This window comes from Echinops telfairi, unplaced genomic scaffold (genome assembly GCF_000313985.2).
Source record: "Echinops telfairi isolate 266 unplaced genomic scaffold, ASM31398v2 ScPeMD7_21;HRSCAF=78, whole genome shotgun sequence".
In the NCBI taxonomy this organism is placed as follows: Eukaryota; Metazoa; Chordata; class Mammalia; order Afrosoricida; family Tenrecidae; genus Echinops; species Echinops telfairi.
The window spans coordinates 12,067,997-12,078,807 of NW_022103918.1; the positions used below are offsets into that span (position 1 = coordinate 12,067,997).

Here is a 10,811-nt window from a genome sequence, read left to right on the forward strand (position 1 = left end):
GTCAAGCCTTTGTACCTCACATGATTGAGCCCGGACGCCCAAAATTTGTGGGATAAATCCTAACCCCTATACCTATGCTTATAATCTTATTTGGGATTAGGTTTTCCCTGTGATGTTAATGAGGCAATGTTATGGTACAGTGTGTCTTAAATCACTTACTTTTGAGAAACGAAAGAACAGATTTAACAAGCAGACATGGAGGAAGATAAATACCAGTTCTCCAAGGAACCCAGAAGCAGACGCGAAAAAGAGGCGAGGACTGTCTCCCTGAACACAGAGAGCTGTCCCCAAGAGCTGCCACCCTGAATTCAGACTTCAGCTTCTTAAATTGTGAGAAAATACATTTCTGTTCATTAGAGCCAACTGTTTGAGGTATTTTTTTTATGGTAGTACTAGATAACTAAAGCATACCTTTCCCTTTCAAAGGGGAACCAAATATCTTCCCTTATTTTTAAATATTCCCGTATTTTCAAATACTTGTGGAAAACCTCTCATCAGTCAAACGTGGGCCACGTGACTACTTCCAGGGCCACTGATTCAGTAAACCATCTGGATGGAGTGCAAAGCCGACCAATTTTCAAAACTAAGAGAACACTATTTCTGAAAGAAAGGAAGAATTCAGAAGAATAGAAATGATCATGGCCGGCCTACTAAAATTAAAAATCCTAGATTACTTAAAAAACAACTGCTAGCACACATTCAAACAAACAAACAAAACCAAAATAACCCTAAGTAGGAACACCTACTTCATGTGGTCTTCTATGCAATTTTACCATTCATGCACCTTTTCCCCTGGTCCTTAAGGAGCATTCTTATTAAACAAGAAAGCTAGTTAAATCCTTTCTCACAGGCTTAAGTTATAGATTATGTATTATTGTAATTTGATATCAATGTAACTTGAAAATGAATCAAATGCACTGTGAAGATACTGAGTAATATGAAGATAATAGAAATTATACTATGAACAAAGGCATATTTGAAACCAGAAGTAGAATTTGACCAATAGATAAGTCATCAATTTAGAGTCTTCATCTGTTACCACGTAGCCAATTGTGACTCAGAGGGACCTGACTGGACAGAGTAGAGCTGCCCCATGGGGTTTGCAAGGCTGTCACCTCACAGCAGCAGACTGCAACATCTTCTCCATGGAGTGGTTGGTGGGTTTGGACCACTGACTGTTCAGTGGGCAGCCCAACACTTAACCATTGTACCACGGGGCTTCTTACCTGACTACATATATAGAAAAGATTCAAAAACCATATATATTTGTACATATGGGTTTCAAAAAGTTAATGGACAAATTCTATTATCTTTGATCTAATTTTTCATGAACTTTTTGAAGCTGACACATGTATATTTATTTGTATAGATATATACACATACGTAAAAATATGTTTGTAATACATATGTGTGAGTGTGTGCATGTATGTATATATGTGCACACACACATACCACCTACTGTCCTTCAGTTGACTGTGATTCAAATGTGTTTGTGTGTGTGTGTTGCTATTGTTGTTATTATGTGCCATTGACTCTAGTTCAACAGAAAACACACTGCCTTGCTCTATGCTAGTCTCACAATTGTTATGTATAAGCTCATTACTGCAGCCACCTTGTCAGTTCATCTTGTTGAGAATCTTCCTTTTTGTTGTTGTTGTTGTTTGTTTTTGCTGACCCTTACTTTACTAAGCATGATGTCCTTGTTCAGAGAATGCCTTTCTTACTAACATGCCCAGTGTCGGTGAACACAAATCTTGCAATCTTCACTTCTGACAAGCATTCTGGCTGCCCTTCTTCTGAGACAGACGTGTTTGTTCTTCTGGCGTGCATAGTATTGTCAATATTCTTAGCCAGCACTACAGCTCAAATGCATAACTTCTCCTGTGGTCTTCCGTAGTCACAGTACAAATTTCACATGCATATGAAGTGATGAGAAATAGTTTGCCTTGGGTGAGGCCCATCTTGGTTCTCAAAGTGACGTTGTTGCTCTTCAAAACTTAAAAGAAGCTTTGTGCAGCAGATTTGCCCAGTGCAGGATGTCATTCGATTTCTTGACTGCTGCATCCATGGACATTGATTGTGAATCCAAGGAAAATGAAATCTTTGAAAACTTCCATTTTTTCCCCTCTGTTTATTATGACGATGCCGATTGGTCCAGTTGAAATGATTTTTCGTTTTCTTTACATTGAGTTGTAATCCATACTGAAAGCTTGACTTCTTGGTCTTCATCGGCAAGAACTTCAAATCCTCCTGACTTTCAGAAAGCCAAGTTGATTCACCTGCATATAGAAATCAACTGATGCATTTCTTTTTTTTTTTTCAGAGCATATTTACTCACTTTAACATGAGACATTTGGAATTCTGCACTGGGGAAGTAAAACACAAGTCCAGAACATCAAAGACTAGAGCCTAGATTCAGGAGGGGTGTGTCAGAGGGCTGTTTCCTACATGGTTTGTCTCCTCAGTCATTGTCCACGGGATTCTCAGAAGCTGCAGGAATATGCAGGCGCAGGCTCAAGGCCTGGCTTGCTCTCTGACATTGTGGAAAAGGACTGTCCATCATGGGGCACTGAGCCCTGTGCTCCTCCATGCCACCTGGACAGAGCCTGGGGAGTGTGACCTCCTGGGAGTATCCACATCAGGGTCAAATGATGCATTTCACTGGGCATTCTGCTGCACAAAACTCTTAAGTGTTGAAGAGCAACACAGTCACTTTGTCTAGTTGATTCAGATTCATAGTGACTCTGTAGAGCAAAGTAGAATCCTGTGGGTTTCAGACACTGTAACTCTCTATGGTAATAGAAAACCTTATCTTTAACCTGGAAAACAACTGGTGGTTTCAAACTTCTGACCTTTTGGTTAGCAGCCCAACTAGAACCCCATGATGCCACCAGGGCTCTTTCTGCTGTACAAGGTCTTTTTAAAGTGTTGGAGAGTAAGGGTGTCATTTTGAGGACTAAAGTGCACCTGACTCAAGCCAGAATATTTTCAATTGCCTCTTATAAAAGTTGGTATGCATTTGAATTATAGTGTTGGTGAATAATATTGAAAGAACCATGGACTTCCAAAAGAATCAATGAATCTATCCTGGAAGAAGTACAGCCAGAATGCTCCTTAAAATTAAGGATGGCAAGACTTGTGTCATGTACTTTGGACATGTTTTCAGGAGAGACCGATCCCTGGAGAAGCTTGGTAAAATAGAAGGGCAGAAAAAAAGAAGGCTGGGTTAGGCTGGGTTGTCTACAGAAACAAACCAGTGAAACTCTTATGAGGTAATTACATAATCTGTTGTCAATTTGAGACACGAGAGTGAAGGGGTGGAGTCTAGCTGACCTCATTTGGAGGTGCTAACAAGACAAATAGCTCAATGAAGGCCAGGCACAGGCACTCTCCCTGGGAGATAAGACACATGGAACTATGCTAGTGCCCTGAGCTGGAGGAGCCACATGGAGAGCCCTGCCAGTGCTGAGATGCTGACATTGCCACTGGATCCACAAGACTTTCCACCCACTGGCCTGTGATCCTCCTGCATTCACTGTCATTGCATGTGTTCCGTGAGCCTGAAGAGACTTTATAGATTGGTATCGGACATATGGGCTACTATTGGACTCATGGACTTGATCTGGACTAGGCTGGTATATTTTCTCAATATTCAATTACTCTTATATATAAAGCTCTTTCTTGAACACATTTGAGTGTCTGTCTCTATGAATTTGTTTCTCCAGTCCATCTTGACTAACACATCATCTATGTGTAAGAAAGAACTTTATATCAAGAAGCAATTTTACATCAAGAAGGAGCACCAACCCAATCACATCAAGTCCGTGGGTCAAATACTAGCTGGAGGATCTCTTCATGTTCACATCACTGCAGGCCAACGACACCAAAAGGGGAAGCATGACGGAGGGAGATCACAGGCCAGTGAGTGCGAGTCATGTCGATCCAAGGTCTGTGGAAGCATGGCAGGGCACCGATAGTTTTCAGGGCTGGGTGGCCCACATGCTCCCCAACACCCCCCCACCCATGTCCCCCACTGGAAGCAAACAGAGTTCCAGTCAAGTCACAGCAAGGAGGAAGACAAAGTGGCAGAGCGAAATCATCTCCGTTCACTTGATCCTGCTCTCGTATAAAAGGCCACACCCTCAAGGAGGTGCCATCAAGCTCCCACTGGAATAACAGGAGAGTCCAGTTGACATAATGTCTAACTACGACAGTCCTCAACATGATGGCTTGACATACTGGCTCCAACAATGGCCTCCAACGTGACAATTCTGCGGATGGCACAGCACTGGACAGTGTTTCCTTCTGTTGTGTAGAGGGTGGCTGGAAGTCGGAGCCAACCTGCTGACGTCGAATAACAAAGCAACAACACATCCAGACCATCTGGTCCATTCTGATGATAAGCCACACAACCAAGATTTACTTACTGTGCTTTTATTTTTTAAATATGAAAATAAAACCATGAGCAGATTCTTTTCACAAGTTCCCCACTTTCCAGAAGGGTGAGAGGCAGGAAGGGAAAAAACCGAGAGAGTATTTAGTATTCCCTCAGTTGGAATGCAACAGTTATGAAAATGTTCAAGGAATCCTAATTTTAAAAACAAATGTTAAAATCTACACAATGAATTCAGAAATAATTTATTTTTAGGACTCTTTAATAAACAGTAACTGACAACAAAGTACACTTGTGGAAGATACCATTGTAATTTGGATACTACATATTTTCTGTGTGTTTTCATTTATTATGATTTTTATTAAAAAAATGAAGAATGATAGAGCATACAAAGTGAGTATATAAAAGGGTTCTCAGTTTCCAAAGATGGACCTATTTGAACCACAAAACAAATAACACTGTTATTGAATTCTATTCCAAAGAAGAAAATAAACATCCTGGAGTCTTTACAGATAGAACGAAATGATTAGATAATTAAATAAATTGGGGATAATGGACAAATCTTCCTTACATGAATTTGCAAATATTATATACAGATACTCCCACTTCAAGAGGTGGCACTTAATTTTTCTCGCCTTGAATATGGGCTGAATTTATTGTTTAACTTCCAAAGGATTAAGTATGGAAAGGGAAAAACAGTAACTTTAAAGTCAAGAAATCTAGTACACACCACCTACACCAAGTGGTTCAGGTTAATATTTTCAGTAATAAGTCAAATTCCTATCATGTATTCTCTGGTATAATGCAAAAAACATTTTACCTTTGTAGAATTCTCTCCCAAAGACATAATACCAATTTAAAATATGGGAAAATATCAGAGAAGCCCAAATTGAGGATGTTCTGCAGAACACCTGGTCAGCATCTTTTTAAAAAGTATCAAATATTGGAAGGCAAAGGAAGACTACAGTTTTGTCAGAGCCTCGAAGAGACTAAGGAAACGTAACAACTATATTTCATATGGTACCTTGGACAGGATCTTGGAGTAGAAAAAGGACATCGGGAGAAAAAAATGTGAAAACCAAATCTGGTCTACAGTTTAGCTAATAGTTTTGCTAAACATATCCTGATTCAATCAGATGTTAACATTAAAACACATACACAAAGTCTATAAGATGTTAACATTTTAAAAAAGTTGCCATAGAATCATCTTTGGCTCACGGTGAGACCCTATGTTGTGTAAAAGGATTTTCAAGGCTTTGATCTTTTGGCAACAGATTCCCAAGTCTTATTCTGGAGCACCTCTTGGTGAACTCAAACTTCCAACTTATTGTAGCAAAGCATGTCAATTATTGGCGCCACCCAGGGACTTTAACACCCATGAAGCTGCCGTGAGTTCAGTCAACTCAGGGACAACCAGAACACCTGCATACAGACGTGTCTCCAGATCATCCATGTACAAAATACAATCAATAAAGCCAGACAAGTTCCTGAACTTTCATTCCTCTCCAACTCCCATAGATTTCTCTGATCATCTTCAAAATAAAATTCTTCAATTGCCAGTGTTAAGGTCTCCTCCTTTTGCACCTTGTTGCCATTAGTTGCAATCAACTCCACAGCAATGGGCTTGGGGGTTCTGAATCAGTCTTCAGCCCCTATTTCAATCAGGCTTTGGTGAATAGTACTCTAATAGAATAGCTTCCATTACAATCACAAAATAATTTCATGTACAAGTCCACTTTACAACATCATTTGATTTGATATCCTGTCGATTCTCTTCCCATCAGTAGGGTTGCTCTACAGCCTAGATAAGTTTTTCCCTTATCACAATAGTTTCTTCTTTCCAATTGCCTTTGTTCCTCAACCGTCTTTTCCTCCCTTGAGTGATCTCAACCAAATCCATGGCTTTGAATAGTGCCTAGTACATCCAGTTCTAACTATTGTCCGTAGGTCCAGATCGAAGACAGAATCCTCTACTTGACGGTACTTGGACATTGAATATAAACCTCTCAGATTTAACAGTTACCAGATAAAATTCCTCATGACTGCCATCTTTTGCTCACTTCTGCCCAATTCGGTTCCTCCTTATCATCATCAAATGTTGCATCATACACCCGGGCCAGAAAAAGTGGGAATCATCCTGGATCCTGTTTTTCTTGTAGCTCATATTCAATCCATAAACAAAGCCTGCTGTGCTGTCTTCAAAAACAAAACAAAACTCACTGCCATTCTGACTCATAGTAACCCTGTGGACAGGTGAAACTTCCCCTGCGGTTTTTTGAGACCGTAAATCTATATGGGAACAAAAAGCCTCATCTTTCTCCCTTGGAAGGGCTAGTGTATTTGAACTAGCGACCTCTCATTTTTCAGTTCAATACATAGCTTATCATGCCACCAGGGCTCCTAAACCACCTGCAGTGTAGCCCATGTGTGATTGTATGCCATCATTCTACTGAGGAACCCTGGTCTAAATCTCCAGGATCTCTCACCTAGCCTGCTTCAACATTCCTCCATCAGATCTTAGGATTTCTGGTTTTGTCCCACTAACCCATGTCCATTTCTCACTTAAGACCCCTCAGATCATCACAAGCCATATACCATCTTCTGTATTCAGTAGTGTTCCGTGGCAATCAAAGGATGTAGTCTCATCTCCGACCATCATCATCTTTGAAAGTAGTGCTCTCCACCCGTGTGTGAATATTCTCCCCGTGAACTCACTGACAGACCAACACCTACTCACTTTCTCAAGCCTCAACACTGGGTCGTCTTCCAGACACGGTTCTTGGCTAGACACGGTTAGTTAATTACTCAAGAACTGCCCTTCCCTGGGTCTAAACTTGGTTTCACCTCAGGGCATTTACATTTCCTCTTTCTTCTGCCTGGACATTTTTTCCTTTAGAAATCTCCATGATACTCCATTTTTATAAATTAGCTCACACGTCACTTTCTCAGAGTCGTTCTCTGACTACTCTATTCTCTATGCCTCCCCCTGGTTTGATTGTCTCTATGTTACTTAGTATTACCTGAAATGATTTTATTTGCTGTCTGTGTACATTCCCCACCCCCGCCCCGCCCCACTTCCCCTAAGTAAGATGTAACTTCTGGTACATAGGAAACCCATGATACAGAGTTTCATGGATAAGAATTTAAAAGTTTACTTGATGAGGTAGTTGCTATACTAGATGATGGAGAGTAGTTTTTAAATCATTTTACTGGGGGCTCTTACACCTCTTAAAACAATCCATACATCAATTATATCAAGCATATTTGTACAGATGTTGCCAAAATTATTTTTGAAACTTTTGTTTTCTATTTGGGCTCTTGGGATCAGCTCCAAAGAGTAGTTTTGAAGCTGAACGAGATATCTGTCCCCTTCATAAACTTTCACATTACGTGGAAAGAAAACAAAGTACCTTGAAGATTCATAAGAAAAACTTATAAAGTGGTATTGCAGTAGGCGCAAGTAGTGGTGGAGCTTTTCAGTAGGAATAAGTAATCAATTGAGCCTACAGAGAATATTGACTGAGAAGGCATCTGTGTTAGTCTGGGTAGACTAGAGAAACAAATTCACAGACACACATAGGTGTATATGAAAGAGCTTTATATACAAGAGCAATTGAATATTGAGAAAACATCCCAGCCCACTCCTGATCAAGTCCCTAAGTCCCATATTAGCCCATATTGTCCGATATCAATCTATAAAGTTCTCCTCTGACCTAGGAAACACATGCAATGATGCCGAATGCAGGAAGATCAACGGCCAGTGGGTGGAAAGTCTTCTGGGTCCAGTGACGTTGTAGGCATCTCAGCTCTGGCAGGGGTCACCATGTGGCTCCTCCAGTTCCCAGGGCATGGGGTCTATCAGCATAGTGCCATGTGTCTTGTGAGTAAAGCGTCTCTCTGGGAATGAGTAGAAAGAAAATGAGTCTCCTGCCTCCAAGGAGGAAATACAGGAATTCCCAGAATCCTCAGGGGAAGGTCATACCCACACAGAGGCCTCATTGGCTATAACCCGATTGACAGACTAGAATCCACCCCTTCACTCTTAATCCTCTCAAGTCCCAAATTGATACCAGTTTATGTAACTACCACTGCATCAAAGGAGTGCTGGTTAAACTGAATCTTAATAATAAAGAGAAATTTCTATTTTCACTGAAGATAGAAAAAGTGAATCTCAGACTGTGGCTAGTATGCAAAAATCCTAAGGAAGAAAAATGCACTTTGAAAAAAATAATTGGTTATAAAACTGACCTATGGATCCATCTGAATGATAGCCACAAGAAGTATTTTAAAACAAACTGACAAGCTGATTCTACAATTTTATGGAAATACCAAGAAACTAAAAGCAAGTTTGAGGGGGGAAAAAGAGAACCAATTGTAGCACTTATGCCATGTGATTTCAAACTTTACTGCATAGTAATTTAAAAAGACTTACTAACCAAACAAACACACGTGATAATAACTAAATTCTGATACTGTAGTAACTATCAAGAAGTGAATGAAAAGAAATAAGGGACGCTCAAAAGCAGTCTCACAGTTAGGGTTGAGCTTTGATAAAGCATTAATGCCGTCCAATGGGAAAGAAGGCAATTTATTTCAGCAAGTGACTGTGAAATAACCTTCGATTGACCTGGAGAAATGAACCCTACCTCATACTGCACGCCCTCAGTAAGTCACTGTGGATTATGGACATAAACATAAAAGCTAGGTCATAAATCTTTCATTGGAAAATGTAGGAGAGTATCTTAATTACTTGGAAATTAGCTAATGAATCAGAATAGGGAATATAATAGCCATAAAACACTGATAAACTAACTTCTGAATATCAGAAACACTTCCAGGAAATTGAGTGAACCAACCGTAGAGGGGGAATTTTTTTTTTAACTTGTAGCTGACAAAGAACTGGGAACCAGGATATATAAAGCATTCCCATTATAACAAAAATATAACAACTTAGAAAAGGACCCTAACTGACCCTTCACAGATGGAAATCTACAAATAATCAATAGGTACATGAAAAAAAGGCTCAGTATCAATAGTAACTGGGAAAATTAAATGTAAACAATAATAGAATATAACTATATACCCAAGACAGTGACTAAAATAAAAAAGACTAATAACCTCCGCGGGAGAAGGATGAGGCATTCTATTCCTGTAAAGATTTAAAATCTCAAAAATGCAAAGGGACATTTGCTGGAGGGCAGTGAATTTGAATAACCACACTTACTAATGAGTACCATAATCTTACTCAAATTATATATATATATATATATATACATATATATTTGCATACTGACAATCCCCATGAGTTATTTTCATAAGCGTGATATACCAGTATTTTTACATATTTCTACCTTCACCTTTGTTTCTGTGCAACAGAGTTAATGTTTAATCATCATCGTGGTGCTGTTGGCCTAGACGTCTGCTTCCCAGCTTCAGACCTTCACCGCCGTGCCCTGGAGTTTCTGAAGCAGCCCCTCTCCTGGCAGGCTTCTTCCCGGCTCTGCAAACTACTTTCTCTAATGCATGACGGTACTACTTTTTCTACCCGAGAAACAGTCCTCACCAGGGCAGTTACACTCGAGAGAATTACACTCAGGCTGCAAGGTTAAAGGGCCCATATTCCACCTACTGTCCTCTGGCTACCTGCCACACACTGGCTGATTGAATCTCCTGCTCATGCAGAATAATGCAGGGAATGTGTGAGAGTCTCAGGTGCAGAGAGGTCATAGGTCCCTTGCTTAGATGAGACAGGTGTGACTGGCCACTCAGTGGGTTATGGGACTAGTGAGATGCATGTCGGCACCCTTACCGTCCTACCGCCTAGCTTCGCATCCCGTGTTCAACAGAACACAGCACTGTCTGATCCTGCTCCATCTTCACAACTGTTCTCCTATTGAGCCCCTTGTTGGAGCCAGTGTGCCAGTACACCTCATTGAGGGTCTTCCTCTTTTTCCAATGACCCTCCACCTTATCAAGCATGATGACCAGTTCCAGTGACTGGTATCTCCTGATAACATGTCCAAGGAACATGAGACAATGTCATGCCATCCTCACTTCTGAGGAACAATCTGGTAGGACAAAACTGTGTTTTCTCCTGTCAGGCCATGGAATTTTCAGTATTCTTTCCCAACACCATCATTCAAATACATTGGTCCCTCTGCAGTCTTTCTCATTCACTTTCCAATGTTTGCATTCGTATGAAGTAATTAAAAACACCATGGCTTGAGTCAGGCACACTTTAGTACTCAGTGACATTCAACCATTTCAAGAGGTAGTATGTGATTGAGAACTTACAGCATTGAAAGAAACCTAAGCTGCATTGAAGGCCTGAGTGAAAAGCAAGGCTCTGGGTATTGGTGGAATACCAGCGCAAATGCGTCATCAAACTGATGCAGTGCTGGAAGCACTAAGGAGTCTA

General features: G+C 40.4%; 1 non-coding gene across 1 annotated transcript; it reads right to left on the reverse strand.

The window, feature by feature from the left end:
* Positions 1-2,435: 2,435 nt before the first annotated feature.
* LOC115869122 lies at positions 2,436-2,642 on the reverse strand. Its single transcript, XR_004046006.1, has one exon. It is a non-coding gene; the product is annotated as a small nucleolar RNA SNORA73 family (small nucleolar RNA).
* Between the last annotated feature and the right edge of the window lie 8,169 nt (positions 2,643-10,811).